Source organism: Anabrus simplex, chromosome X (assembly GCF_040414725.1).
Source record: "Anabrus simplex isolate iqAnaSimp1 chromosome X, ASM4041472v1, whole genome shotgun sequence".
NCBI classification, from domain to species: Eukaryota; Metazoa; Arthropoda; class Insecta; order Orthoptera; family Tettigoniidae; genus Anabrus; species Anabrus simplex.
Genome location: NC_090279.1, coordinates 203949065 through 203965055, shown reverse-complemented (window position 1 = coordinate 203965055; position 15991 = coordinate 203949065). Strand labels below are relative to the sequence as shown.

The window sequence follows — 15991 nt, the reverse complement described above, 5'->3', positions numbered from 1 at the left end:
GTCAAGTACACTTATAATCTCCTATCTCTTCCTCGTTCTCTCTCCTTACCCGAATATCACTCACTTCTAGCACATCCAGATGCATCCTCTTTGCTGACTCAGCTCTACTTCCTTCTTTCCTTCCTTCCTTCCTTCCTTCCATGAGCCCCATTACTATTGATAGCTGCCCATCGAATTCCATTTCTTTCGCCAAACATTTCATTTTTCAAAATTGTGTCGCATACAACGTTGCTACAGCCCACGCTTCACTTGTCATGGAGAAGGGACTTGCCTCAATGATAGTTGAAAAACTCTTCATTATGTCCGTAAACAAGGCTAAGAAGATGGAAGCGTTCCATTTTTTTTTTTTTTTTTTTTTGCAGAACTACTTAGGTTAACAAAAATACCTGAGCTTGTTCAGATCACGTGTGGTATTTTTTCTTACTGCTGAGTGAGTCACCGTGTCGGTTTTTTATTACTGTTTGTCCTCACAATGTAAGCTGCAGACCTTTCACCAAGGAGAAACATAATGGATGGTTAGTTGTTTTGCTTGTTGCCAAATGATATCCATGGCTAACTTTACCCGTTGTGAATGTGTGTTTTTGTAGTATACGACACGCATGCTACACGATATTTAGATTATTGAACGGAGAATGATTTAATAGTGAAATCATTGTTTTCTGAATCGCTATTGTTTTGTTTTATGCCAGCCTATAAAGATAATTTCATCCCTTGCAACCTGCATCTCTTATTCTGTTTTTTGCTAAAAATTTAGCCACTCATTCAGTTAATCTTTTTTTATTGTCCAACAGCAATCATTTTTGCCAGTAGTCTCCCTATCAAAAACACTGGATAGGTCAATAGCGATGCAGCTCATTTGTCCTCCTGAATCTAAAATACTGTCGAACCTCGATATCTCGGACCTCCATTGTTCTAATTTGCAGTATCTCGAAGTAACTTAAATTTCCCGTCTGTTTGCCCCATTCTTCGCGTGTATTAATTTCTGTTACTGGAAATTCGGTTACACGAATTTCTCGATTTCTCGAAGCAAACATTTCCTCCCTTGAAGCAAAAAATTACTCTAACTCGAATTTTGTGCAACATTAACTGTGCAATACGGCACTTGTCGTTTGTTAGGAACAGTTAACGAGTAAAGAATACTTCTAATGATAGGAAAATTGGCGAAGCCTCGCTGTTTCTCGGGTGTGAATCACCGGTCACATACGAAAACAGCCCCCTAAGTCGCGGATGACAAACTCCATTTACGAATCTCGGCTGCGTGGTATTGACGAAGGTTCAATTTGAAGGAAGGAAAGGTTAACAGTAACAAACAGAAGAGACTAACGGATTTTTCCAAAGATTTTAACCGAGGTATGTTTCTTGTTTCACTACTGTATGTACTGTATCCTGTCTTTACCAAATTGTTACTCAAATAAGGGTTATCGCGGTGTAGGGCTGCCTCTTACCCGGAGGCCCCGGGTTCGATTCCCGGCCAGATCCAGGATTTTTACCTGGACTTGAGGGCTGGTTCGAGGTCCACTCAGCCTACGTGATTAGAATTGAGGAGCTAACTGACGGTAAGATAGTGGCCCCGGTCTAGAAAGCCAATAACAGCCGAGAGGATTTGTCATGCTGACCACACGACACCTCGTAATCTGCAGGCCTTCGGGCTGAGCAGCGGTCGCTTGGTAGTCCAAGGCCCTTGAAGGGCTGTGATGTCATGGAGTTTAAATAAGTGTTATAATTAGGGATGCCATAAATTGTTTGTATATTTTTAAGTACTGTAAAAAGTAATGTATTGAATATAAGCCCATAGATACATATGATTCAATTATGTGCTACACGTGCTCAAAAACGTTATTCTCTATAACTCGAAATAAAATTTAGCTCCCGAGGTGATTCGAGAGATCGAGGTTACACTGTATACTCGAAACTTACAAGTTTGAGCCTTACTGAAATAACCTTTCCTATCAAATATAGAGCCTATCCTGAAACCTGCCTTGTGGCCGTGGTTAACCGGTTCGAGTCCCGTTGGTCGAAAAAATGGTCACCATCAGAATGTTGGCCAGCAGGGTAGGAAAGTTGGTGTACATATTCTAATCATTAGACTGCATGCTATAAAACTCCTCCGCGGTATTCATGTGGAGTGAGGGCATATGGCGCTATTGATGGTGATTCGTCCGACGGATTGAGACGTTAAGCATTAAGCAGACCCTTTGGTGCTTCGACAGGAACAGGCTATGTTGGCACTTCCGTGTATGTGGGGCTTGCCGTTTCTCCATCTACCACCCCTAAATTGTACATGTACAATTTAAGGAAAATAAATAATAATAATAATAATAATAATAATAATAATAATAATAATAATAATAATAATGTGCCGGCACCGGGTTTCACCCACTCCTTCCCACTATTATACACCGCGTCATTCATTTCATCTCAACTCCTTTGATGAAGTTCCTCAGGAAGGGCTTCCGGTCGTAAAAACTCGCTGCGAAGATTCATCTTGCTTCAGACTCGACTTCATAGAGAAAAATAAGGGTTGGACATGCAGAGAGCTTGTTATTTGAGTGATCAGTCCATATACTGTTTTGATGCAGCCTTCCATGCCACCCTACTATGTGCTAACCTTTTTTTTATTTCTAGATAACTGCTGCATCTTACATCTGTTCTAATCTGCTTGTCATATTCAGACCTTGGTCTACCCCTTACATTTTACCGTCTACAGTTATCTCAAAAACACCTGTACAAGTCGTGGGAGTCTTAAGATTTCCTACCATTCTTTCTCTTCTCGTCATATTTAGCCAAATGGGTTACCTCTCACCAATTTGATTCGGTATCCCTCCATTCGTGACTCGATCTCTCACCTTCTGCATTCTTCTGTAACACCACATTTCAAAAGCTTCTAATATTTTTCTTTCTGAACTAGTTATCGTCCGTGTTTCACTTCCGTACGATGCCACGCTCCAGACGAAAGTCTTCAAAAACGTCCTAATTCCTATATCGATGTTCGAAGCGAAAAAAGAAATATTTTCTTAAGAACGGCCTTCCTTGCTTGTTCTACTCTGCACTTTGTCCTTACTTCTGCCATCGTTAGTTATTTTACTACCCAAGTAACAGTATTAATCTACTTCCTTTAAGACTTCATTTCCTTATCTAATATTTCCCGCATCGGTTAACAGTGAGGGCATATGGCGCTGTTGATGGTGATTCGTCCATCGGATAGAGATGTTAAGCTTTAAGCAGACCCCCTGGTGTTTCGACAGAACCAGGCTATTACAATTTGTTTTGGACTTATTTATTTTCATATTGTACTCCTTATCCAATACTCTATCCATACCATTCAGCAATTTCTCTAGACCTTCTGCAGTCTCAGATAAAAATAGTGCCGCTGTCGGTTTCCAGCGTACGTTCTTGGGAGGTGGAGGCCAACCGCTACCACTAATCCTCAGAGGGAACTTGTGGAAGTGTGTCAGAATGACATTACGCTGACTATTCACCGGCCTGTGTACGGTCTCTTCTGCTGCCACTTACCTCCACAATATAGCATTACTACAAGAATCGTACAAATACTGAGCCGTCTTTCTGTTTTACTATTTTTACGAGGGGTCGTTAGGTAATCTCTTTTGAAAAAATCATGTTTGAAAAAGTTTTTTTTTAACCTGTAAATTCTGGAGTAGTTCCTTATTTGAAATTATGTTGTACGTAAGCCAATCATAATCCTCATGACGGTATTGCAGATATTGAACTACCGTCCTCGTCACCAGCGCAAGACGAGAAAGCTGTGAAGTGTTTAACGGCGGGGGGAAGTGAATTCTGTTCCGGTGTGTTGTTGGATTGAAGTTTCCACCCGAATGAAACTGTTAGTAAACACTACATCTATAAGTTTACTCCAGTTGTAAAATGTGCGGAAGTAATGTGCTTACGACACATGTGCTCTGTGAACACCTGCTGCCGATGATAAAGGAGGGCACGTGGGCATACGATACCAGCCACTCAAGGTGAACCTACTGAATGGTGTAGCAGCCGCAAAACGTGGATCAAGGATTTATCTAGCTTATGTCTAAGATTTTTTTTCCCCTTTCAAGAAGTCGCAAGTCCATGGACAGACGAAATATCCTGAGAAGAAACAAATGAGAAAATACTTATTGCACAAATCGTAAGAAATATTTTTGCCTAAAAACCATACTGTCAGTGAAATATTTCAAATTTAGCAAAAGTCATCGTCAGGGGGAACGTGTAGAAGTGTCCCATAATAAATGAATATTGAATTTTCACGACCGCATTGTAATCGAAACAGACTTTCAACGTTTTAGGTCATGTTACATACATGTAGTACGTGTTGAAGAGATGTTAAGTACAGAACAAAAATGGCCAGCTGGACACAGTGGCCACCATAGCTCAATTGGTAGAGCAACCGACGCGAAATCGGGAGGTTGTGGGTTCGGATCCCACTGGTGTCCGGCTGGCCATTTTTGTTCTGTACTTAACATCTCTTCAACACGTACTACATGTACGTAACTTGTCCCATAATAATATTACGTTGACTATTCACCGGCCTGTCAACTCTCTTCTGCTGCCACTTACCTCCACATGATGGCATTACTGCTGGAATTGTACAAAAACTGACCCGTCAACGATGGGTACTTTCCCGATACCGTTATTCCTCTTTTCTGTTACTATTTTTACTAGGGGTCGTATGTTAATCTCCTTTGAAAACATCGTGCATGGTAAATAATTGTTTTTCACCTGTAAACAGTTCATTTAGTGTTTACTAATAACGCTGGAAGGCTCTGAAATTGAAAGAAATCACAACGTAACCTGCAGTGTATTTGCAGCTTGAAGCTACAATATTATTCTTGTAATATCTGAGTGAATTTTAAGTCTACGAAACATTTATAAAATAATCACACCCATTCCACTAGACAGTTGTTCAGACTGTGCTGTATGAAGAACAATCCAATAGGACCCCCTACCATACGCTTCTGGCGAAGTCGAACATCAGTAATCGCGATACTGTTATCGTTAAGACCTTTAAGGAAAGGCTACATCAACCGAATACACATGGATAGACATAGTAATAACTTGGGAAAGGATTGTAAGATGGAAAGTACGGTCAGACAAGAAAAAAAAAAAAAAAAGGTATGAAAATACATAAAGGTGTAAAAAAAAAAGTGTTGATGAAATCACGTTATTAAGGTTTAAACTAGTTACACGAACTTTCGTTATCCCATTTACTGGATTTGTATAATTAACAAACTTGAGCTCAGTCCATTCTTGTATATAAAGAGAAACTCCGCTCGACATCTACTGAAACCAATCTTGCCAGCACTCGTAAGAGGAGTTTTTTTCAAATTTAATTCGAATTAATGTTTAGCAAATCCATCAACGTTCCTAACACTCAACTTCTTCCAAACTCTTGAATCACGTCGGCCAAATACTTGTAGCCGTGCCCTCCAAAGAGTTCCAACACTAGGCCTTTGTTGTTGATCAACTGTTAGGCCTGTCTGATGACAGCTGCGTCCGTTGAGTCTAGGGCGCTAATGAAGCATTCGATTTTATCGAGGTTTTCGCCCAAGAAGTGGTTGAAGAGAAAACAAATTCTGTCTAATCTTTTAAAAATGCAGATAAAAAGTGCGAGTGAAAACGTTTTGAAGTATGATATAGAAGGGGAAAATGTGGCAGTAATCTCACAAAACAAGCTACGAAAGGAGCAATAAATTGTATTTATTTCGCTTAATTTCATGTCCCCAAATACATATATTGACTTATCGGTATGAAAATAACTATACTTCCATTAGTGATAAATGTATTGAGCGAAATTCGTTGTCGGCATTCTGCTACCGTAGCTTCGAATCCCGCTGTTGGCAGCCCTGAAAATGGTTTTCGTGGTTTCCCACTTTCACAGTAGGCTGCTCTTCCCTACCACTCCTATCGCATCGTCACCGTAAGACCTGTGTCGGTGCGATTTAAGCAAATGATATCTATTTTCTCTCGTAATTCGGGAACATTACTAGGTCATTTGACTGGAAAACTGATTATTTCAGATGCGCGAAATCCTGGGTGTGGAAAGAGCACGGGAAATCAAGTGACGTTCTCCAAATGTTGGTCCAGGATAAGTGACACTATATCTTGTTGCGTCCATTGTCTTTGAAGTGGAGACATGCAGTATTGTTCGATGTTAAGAACATGTTTATAATTTCATTATTGTTTGCTTTGCCGCATGCTGTATTTTTCACTTCTTTTCCCACAGAAGTTCCGCAACGCCGTTCCGTGGATTTATCTACACTAATAAATGGAAGTCGAAATGAAAATATACATGCAATAAGAGGCTCTTCCGGGCGTCGTAGAAATCTAAACTTGGTAACGGTGAAGCTAATATTCCCAAGATCCCTAGAAACGTGTTAAAATAGCCAAAACTCCCTGACGGTACCGATTAGAGGTTTTGGCGAGGAAGGGCGGTGGGCTTCACATTAGGACTCGAAGCAAAATTGCACAAATTTGCAAGTTTATTTTCACTTCAAGATGACATAGTTCTCGTGGGCTTCAGTGTTTCCTTTAATTTGAAGAACGTGATGGACAAGGAAATCATGTGAAGTTTTGACCGTTTCAAAATATAAGAAAGTACCTATTTCGGTCACAACTTCAGAAATGACAAATTATACAGTTGGCCATAAAAGGAAAATATGGACAAGACCGGAGATCATCCCGGACGCGGAACCTCAGACATTGGTTGGACATTCTGCGATGAAACTACGCAAGAAGAATGTATTGATAATATTATGTAACATAGTCCATTGCACTTATCGTTGAACCTTTTTCTTAAAAGTCATGGGGAAATAATCGTACAAAACGCATGGGTACAGGTCAGTAGCTTATAAATACACATTTAAACTGGAGGACTCACGTCAATATGTTACAGGGAATCCATCGAAATCTTCTGTACCCATAGAATGCAAGTTCCTTTTTCTTTCTACTCACTGTGTGAGCCTTTATGGTCGATTAAATGAGCCAGTTTATGAGCGCACAATGAAATGATGCTGTAACTACCATAACATTTCTTATGTATCTGTCGTAATATTTAAGATAGAAATGCACAAATGTTACTACGTGCAAGTCAAGGCGTTACTGATTCTAATAAATCCCAGGCCATTGATTTAGACATCAGTTTTGCTAAACGCGTCTTATAAATCGTGCATTTTTTTATGGTCTCGTTAAAACAAGTAATTACATGTGTAGATGCTAATTCATTCTGAAATACGGGAACCAGTCACACTTTTAACCCTTTTGGAAGTCAGTATTTGGCCACCTGAATTTCCCCTGAGTGGTCAAATTTTATTTTTTATTATCAGAACATTATTTGTAGCAGGGGTAACTGTTAATTGGATTTGATATTGTTTTTCATAAAACCCTTTCAAACGAACTTAAGAGCCTGGTGGCTAAATATTTAGCCACTGTTCATTTCTACTGACAATAGGCTGGTGCTAAATGTGTGCACTGTTAGCTATTAGCTTCACATGGATTATTTACAATAGTTAAAAATCATGTATACTTCCATGAAATTATGAATATCGGGATATATAGCAACAAACTGAGAATATACACATGTGATACTTCTAGGTATGCAAGAACTCAGAGTCTAAATATTTAGCCTCTTTCGTCCCAAATGGCAGCACAGTGCAGGAAATGACACACAGAACAGAAAGTGGCCAAATATTAAGCCACTGAACGTCTCCAGACACCGCCATATTCAATAAGGCTCAATATCAATGGCTTCTGTCAAGCATATTCAACTTTATTGAAGTGTCTAAATATTTAGCCACTGTTCATGTAGGCAAACTACCTAAAATAATGTGAGCGTTAAAGGGTTCTAATACATTCATAGCTAAATGAAACTGTGTGTTTACATTTGATAGAGAGTTACTACTTCACCGATGAATATTAACAATACAATGGTTCAGAAGTAGCACGATTTATGCTCTACGTTACACAGTTTAGATTGTTAGTGTTACAGTATAGTCACAAATGATTGCAAAAGTAATCTCTATGCTGTGTGTACCTAAAAGACAGGCTTACGTAGTTCAGACGGTAGAGCATTAACCTTCTGACTCAGAGTTGGCGGGTTGGAATATGGCTCAGTCCGCTGGTTGAAAGTGTTCAAATACGCCAGCCTCGCGTCAGATTTACTGGCACGGAAGGAACTCCTGTGGGATAAAATTCCGTCACATCGGCGTCTCCGAAAAGCGTAAAAGTAGTTTGTGGGACATAAATTACATTATTCATTTCATTATGTACAGTGAGTCAAAGTGAAACTCATACACCACTGTAGGCCTAACTATTATGTGTTTATGAATAGAAATGTGGACGATAATTTTTATGTTCGCATTATATGTGTGGAACAATAAAGGCATGCCTTGAAATTATTAAGTCACCACAGGCTAGTTAGCGTATCCCGTAACTTAGCAAGATATAACAGATCGATTCTTTGTCTATATGTTACTGGGGCACGTCAAAATGAAACTCCTACATGGGCAGATACGAGGGCAGTACAAATGCTGTATGTTTTGTGTTTCGACACCACATTCAGTTTATGGAGAGTTGTGAAGTACAGGTGCTAGCTATCATGGGGCGTCAAATAGGACAGTCTTCGAAAGAAAAAAGAGAACTGATGATTTTTCACCATAATAGAGGAAAATCACTCCGGGAAATTGGTAAACTTGTAAACAGGAGTCATGTAACTGTACAGTACGTTATAGATATAAAAGTACACGCAGCATTGAAAATAAGGGAAGTGAAGAAAAAGTCAGCGATTAGTGCTCCGAAACTGGCTGTGATGGCTGAGGAACATACAAGAGAGCACATCCAGAAACTATTTGACTTACCTAAGGAAAAGTAACAGGCGTGGACGAATAGCTAGGGAAAAAAAAAGTTAGCAATCGTAACAGGAAGAAAAGATTGGGCTTCATTAAGGAGTACATAGGAAAAGATTTTGACTTCTGGAAGACCGTAATTTTTGCAGATAAAAGCAAACGGATCAGATGGAAAGGTTAATGTCTGGAGAAAACCAAATGAGTTGAAAGCTAACAATCTACGTCCAAGTGTCAAACATGATGGAGGTAGTGTAACTGTCTGGGGTGCATGGCAGCTAGTGGACCAGGAGAGTTGACTTTTATTGATGGGACCATGCTTAAACATGTGTTCGGTATCTACACTGAAAGAACATTTACGACCTAGTGCTCACAAGTTTGGAATACTGATCGATTTAAGTATTACCAAGATAACGACCCGAAGCACAAAGTTCATAAAGTACGGATGGACTGCTGTATAATTACCCAAAAGTACTAGAGATACCTCCACAGTCACCAGACTTAAATGTGATAGAAAATATATGGCATTACGTAGCGATAAGAAAACATCGGACTTCGAACAAAGATGATCTGAAAATGGCTTTGTGATGAATGGAAGAAAATAGACCCATCTTTTTGCGAAAAGTTGGTGCAATCTATACCTAATCGTCTAAGAGCCGTTAAAAGTGCTAAATGGTATCCTACAAAGTATTGACTGTTAGAAACATTGTGTTATTTAGAGATCGCTCAGGAACTGTTTGAAGGTATGAGTTTTACTTTGACCTGTCTCATGCATGTTTATGAATACTGTATTAATTTTCTTTGTAAGTATAAGAAATAGGAGTTGATTTACTTTGTACCTTAATAGAGAAATGTGTGTTTGTTTAACAAGAACCAAGACTAGAATAAAGTAACAGTTTTATATTTTTTGTTGAATCCAAATGAGTTTTCTTCTAGTGTATGAGTTTCGTTTTTACTCACTGTACCTAAATGAGAGGGATAGAGAGGGGTTGCGGAAACCTGCAGTTCAGAGCTTGTGTTATCTGTCTCAGAATGAGGTTTCATATTTTTCTTAATTGGTTTGTGAATTATCGTAAAAATGTCTTTTCTTGTGCATGGAAGCACTCTTTTCCAAACAGAGTAAAGAAGTTCGAAATTCTGGTTCTATTCAGGATCATTGCCCTTAACTCTCGCGGAAATTCGACGAAGTTGGTATTTCTTGTGTGTAATGCGCTTATCGGCAAGGTTCCGCCCTCTTTTTGTGTGCGTGTTTTGCACGCGACTGTACGAGGTATTGAGGACAAGCAAGTTAGGTCTAGCTGGTCAGTGGCTCGCGTTCGCTTGCCTCATCGTTCACTGTGTCAGACCAGCTGTTCTGTCCTCGATGTGTATTGGACACCGAAGACCACGAAACAAGTTGCTGCATTCATGATCTTACACACTTTCGTGTTCTTTCGTGCATAAAGCAAATAAACAGTCGTGTTGGACCATCAGGATTTACAAACCCTCCTGCTAGTCAAGAAATGCATTTTCGTTCATCTTGGGTGTCCTTCGTCGTCTTTCAGTTTGTACCCTTCCTCGCGGTTACCTCGGATTTGACTCTGAGCTCTGTCATGAATCTAACACAGATCTGACGGTGTATAATGGGATGAGTCTCTCTCTCTCTCTCAGCTTGTAAAAATAAATAACAATGAATAGCATTTTATGGCCACTTGCTAAGAATGAAACGAACACAATTATCGAACCGGATCGTATTTTAAAGATAAGAAGACCTAGCCAACTTGGTTCAAGGAGGTGGAAAGGGACCTACAGGAGATGGGGTTCACTTATGAAGATAAACAAGAACGCAAACCACGCAGGAGGAAACTCAAAAACCACCAGGGTTTTCAAGAAAGGCCAAAGTTGAAGACGGGAAAGACAAGGACGGAGGAAAGAAAAGAGTAACACCGGCAACGAATGAAGGAGCACTGGGCAAAGGTCAAAGCCCAGAGAAGAAATAACGTGGTCCTTAGTACGCCGATACGAACATAATAATAATAATAATAATAATAATAATAATAATAATAATAATAATAATAATAATGTAGTAATAGAAACTATAATATGGAATGGGAATTAATAATAAAACGAAAAGTATGGTAATTGGAGGAAGAGGTAGAAGTTGTATTAGTGTAGGGGGAGAAGAAATTGAGCAAGTAACCAATGTATACTCCCAAGACAAGAACCTATGGAATTTCCTCTGAGTCCCCTCTTATGGTAAGCAAGGGAAGCCACCCCCATTCATGGATAATTCCGGTGACTTTAAGTATTTGGGAAGTATGATCAGAGATGATATGTATTGCATGACAGAAATTAAGAAGAGAATTGCCATAGCAAAAGGAGGTTTTAAGAGAAAATCGAAATTACTTTGTGGGCCACTAAACAAAGACTTCAGGAAAAGACTTGCTAAGTGTTATATTTGGAGCATAGCGCTGTATGGCGCAGATACTTGGATACTGCGAAAGGAAGAAGAGAGATAAGTCGCTAGAGATGTGGGTATGGAGGAGAATGAAACAAGTGAAATGGGAGGAGGGGGTACGGAATGAGGAGGTACTACGAGGAGTTGGAGAAGAACGAAGTATGTTGCAAATCATTAGAAGGGAAAAAATGAACTGGATCGGACATTGTTTGAGGAGGGACTGTTTACTGAAAGAAGGAATAGAAGGAATGGTGAAAGGCAAACGAGGAAGAGGACAATATCAAAGATGTCCCATGACAAGCTCTGCCATAAGGTAGAATGTAGTAGTAGTAGTAGTAGTAGTAGTAGTAGTAACTCTTTAGGGCTACCTGCGTCTCAATCTTGGGATTCGGAGGCCGTCCCTCTATACCACAGATCCACAAAGGGAGCTCTCGTTGGGATTATGGATAATGGGCGTATCCTGGAATGTCATAGTGAATTATTCGGTGCACCAGAATTATCCATGAATGGGGGCGGCTTCCCTTGCTTACCGTAAGAGGGGACTCAGAGGAAATTCCATAGCTTCTTGACTTGGAATTACTGACTGGTGACTATGGGACCCCTAGCTGAGTAAAACATTGCTTCCGTTTGCTTGAGCTAGCCTCCCCGCTTTCGTCTTTCGTATCCGACCTTTCCCGATCCCAACGGTATTTGGGTTGGGAGGCTTGGGGTGTCATGCATTTTTATGGACCTTCCCTTTCTTTAGCTGATACTCTTTCTTCGAAGGGTCGTAACTCTTTAATATCCCCCCGATTAGTGTTAATAGAAGATGATTGTCAGCGGTACTTCCTCTTAAAACAATACCGGTTACCTCGCTAGTATCTTTTTCTTTCGTTTTCTTTTAACCCTCTCATGCAGGATGTCCTCATACGAGGCCTGTTCAGTCAGTCTAAGACATATACCAGTGATGCCTTTTTTCATTGTTGTAATTCAAAACAGATGGCAAAACAGTCCCACATTCAAAGGTACTCCTTGCACTCCGTCAACATCCACGCGTACCAACCGCCATTCAGTTACCAGAAGCTTCACAACTGCCTCTGGCGTCAACTACGAAGACGACATAGACCTACGGTGCTGCACGTATATTTCCGCTTTGCAGTACGTACCCGTCGCCAGTAGACGGTAACGATCGATCTTTGAATGTTGAAAGCGTAAAATAGTATTCACTAAAAATCGTTTATATATTCCATTATGGTAAACCATATCTCAGACAAGTGTTACTCTACTGTAGTTGAGAAATATCGGCAATTCTGAGACACTGAATGCAAGTTGAACTTTGAAGCGGGTATGTGACGAAACGTATCCATGCAATTTCATTATATATTTTGTCGTAAATGGAAGATAATTGCTTTTAAGCAAATTAAGATTAAAATTAGCGGTAAATTAATAAATACCATTATTACTAGAGAAATTATATACATACTTCGCTACGTTAAGACTATGAATATTCTGACTACATCACTGCGCTTCAATATGTTTTTTGTTCATGTAACACTTCTGCGTGTTCAGTCTTTGCTCACTTCTTTGATCTCCTTTGCTTTGCGTCATGTTGATAGGTGGGACGAGTTGATGACATGTGCCCATAACTCGTTAATATAATTATTGGTACAGGGATCATGCTATTTTTCTTTCAGCAAAAATATTTTTTGTGCTATTCACGATATACTTTTCACTTGCATTTTCCCGTTTGAATTGCCCGCGCTAGTCATGATGGACAAAAATTGAGAATTCACAGACCTCGAGAAAGAAACATAAGACGGCACGGTGAATGTGTGTGAAAGAAATTATCCTCCATTTAGGACAGAAAATACAAAGAAATCTCGTGGATACGATTCGTTCATGTAACCATTTGAAGCTTAAAATTGTCACCAAATGAAAAAAAAAATGGAAAAAAAGGTTAAAGCAATAGTAATAATTTCAGGCTGTTGACTGCCTGTTGCAATTCTCAATTTTAATAATTATGTAAAATAGCCTACTTGATGGTATTTCAACTTTCTTTTTGATAAAAGCTCTTGTCAATATGAGATAGGATATACCGGCAGTAGCTGCCGAAATTTGCCGCGGCTCCAGGGCAACTAGCCTATCTTAATATCAACAACATTTTTAGGTATTAAAACTCTTTAGGCCTTTCAGTCTTGAAATAACGAGCGTTTCACTCGTTAACCGGGTTATCGATTGGAACTGTTGCTGACCATTTCAGAAGCTAGACAGTAAGCGGTCATTTGTCCAGAGTACTTGAGCTAATATAAATGGTATCAAATTTCTCATCGCAGAAGCTTGCACTTTTCTTACGGTGTACCGTTACTCTAACAAATGAGCGTAAAGGGAACCTAATTACCTCTTCGCAGTATGGGGATATGTGGTCTTATCTTTGCCTTGATCGCTGTGAGGAACGCACCATTAGCTTGAAGTGAGGTCGTACCTCAACTCTTTCTTCTAAAAGTTTAATATTTTAACTTTCCTGGCTGCGAGGTAATCCGGATTTTTTTTAATACTGAGGTCTGGTAGACATCATGCTAAAGTAGATGTAATCTTTCCTTCGAATGGAAGAAATGCGTGTTTTTCCTTATTTTATACACATTGAAACTTATTTTGGATAAGAACTCCTTACGAAAAGGTTTATAAAAGCAGTATTTCATTAACAGAAGGCTTTCTAGGCATTTATCATTGTAAAATATTAATTTCATACTGTCGATCAGACATTTTTATTGCCAGATGAATAAAATACATGTTTTTACATTTTCGTATAAATGCTTTTTATCTGCCAGTGCTCGTGTAGTAATAAGAGAGAAACACTCGTGTATATATTTCCTGTAAAATCATGTAAAGTACGCACATGAAAAAGAAAATGAGTAGTGATTTCACAGTCCTATTGTCTCTTGTGTAATTGTTTGTGTAGTGGGGTAGATCGCGGCCGTGTAGGCTGTATCTGCGATGTCCGAAAAATCGAAATCTTCTCGACTGTACCCACGGATTACTACGGTGTTTAACGGGCAGCTTGTTGCTGAACTTTGTTGTGGGAGAGCTGTATGTGCTTTTGTAATTGTCTGATTTATTCAAGTTGACGAGGGTCTGTTTATTGATTTTACGTGCCCAATAACCGGAGTTACCTAGGTGCAAAGAATTTCTGATTTTGTTGTTGTTTTGTTTTCGGTTTGAAACGTAGATCCACTGATTGTTTTAGTGTTTTTGTGTGTAGTCGTTAGTATATTTTTGTCTGCTGTATTGTATAGTGTTCAGGCAGATTCTGTCTGCGTTGGCGCCATAAGTGTCAGCGGATCACTTGCTTGTTTGAACGTTAATAATTTTTCTGCCCTCACGTTTGACGTGCCTCTTTAAATAAAGCCGATCGTTTGCAGGATGACTAAGAAAGCGACCCAGAGCGTGGACAACAAATGAAGCTATCCCTAAACTAAGGTTGTCTGCCCCGTGTGATAGTGCTGGGCTTTTTAGCAACTAACTTATCAGGAAATGATCCGTTTCGTAACAAATTTTATAGCAACGGAAATAGTTTCGTAACATCGAATGATGTCGGTATTAGTGCAGTGCATTTAAGTTGCGTTTCATCACAACAGCTCCACCATTAGCTGTCACAGATAGCTTAGTCTTCATTGTAGAGACCTGCTAGGGAAATGAGAACTGGGTTAGTTTCCCTCACCGAGCCAGAAGTTGCTGTTGCATACCAGTCTGCCAAGCCCACCCTGTGATCGTTAGCGGGAGTAGTGCACTGGAAGCACTGGATCTCACCCACGTAGCTGATTATCTTATCACATAATTCCGCGTCTGCGCCAGCCTTGCAAGGTCTGTGCACCCCCAGTAACATCAAGCTGCCTGTTATATTTAGAGATAGGTTTTACACGTAGAATTTCAGGTTTCTCGTCCTTAACTTTTCGTACCTTACAAATTATTCGTTCATCAGTATTAATACTCTCCCTCCTACCGTTCCAAACCTGCCTACGATAAACACTCAAATTCCGTGAGAATTTCCGCATCTGTAATATCACTTCTCAAATTATATTCCTTTCTTTTCAATACCTTTACAGTTTAGCAGTAACAAATTTTGTCATCCTTACCTGACTTCCAGTTCCTTGTAACCTTATCACTGTTATGTCGTATTCTGAAAGAAAATATACCTTATTTTCAACATATCATTTCACTTTCTTATCACTGCTCCCTAGTCCACCCAGATTCTCTGGATGGGCCTTCGTATAACTCTTCTAAACAAACCCCGTATCCTTATGTACAATTGCGGTTCAAGTGAAGGCAATGTGAGCGCAGATCCCTATTTCCTACCCACCTATTAAGATCTGCAAATCTCACTCCCAATTTCTCACATACCCATTCCATAGTATTATTTAAATCCCCGGTCACCCTCCATTCAGTATCCCTTCATTCTGCAAAGTGATAGGCCGATATTGTCACTCGTCGGCACCTTCATACATGAAGGATTCAAATAAAAGATGTTGAGCCTGGTACCTGGAACATAACACATGAACAACATTGTGATTACATCGTACCTCGGTACAGTTTCTTTCCCCGACCGATGTTTATTAGGATTTTTCTCCTTGTTTCATCATCCTCCCCTCATCTCTGCAAGTTGTACTCATGATTTTGAAACATCCTGTATTTATGATGCCTCTCCTTTTTGGAAGACGAGTTTGCCATTCAG

The 15991-nt window shown here is 39.7% G+C and overlaps 1 protein-coding gene and 1 non-coding gene across 11 annotated transcripts in view; both read left to right on the top strand.

Annotated features, from left to right (window-relative positions):
- Positions 1–15991, top strand: part of tyf (twenty-four) — a 486874-nt gene that overhangs the window by 140404 nt on the left and 330479 nt on the right. The window lies entirely within an intron of this gene.
- Positions 4370–4446, top strand: TRNAS-CGA (transfer RNA serine (anticodon CGA)). The gene has a single exon. It is a non-coding gene; the product is annotated as a tRNA-Ser (tRNA).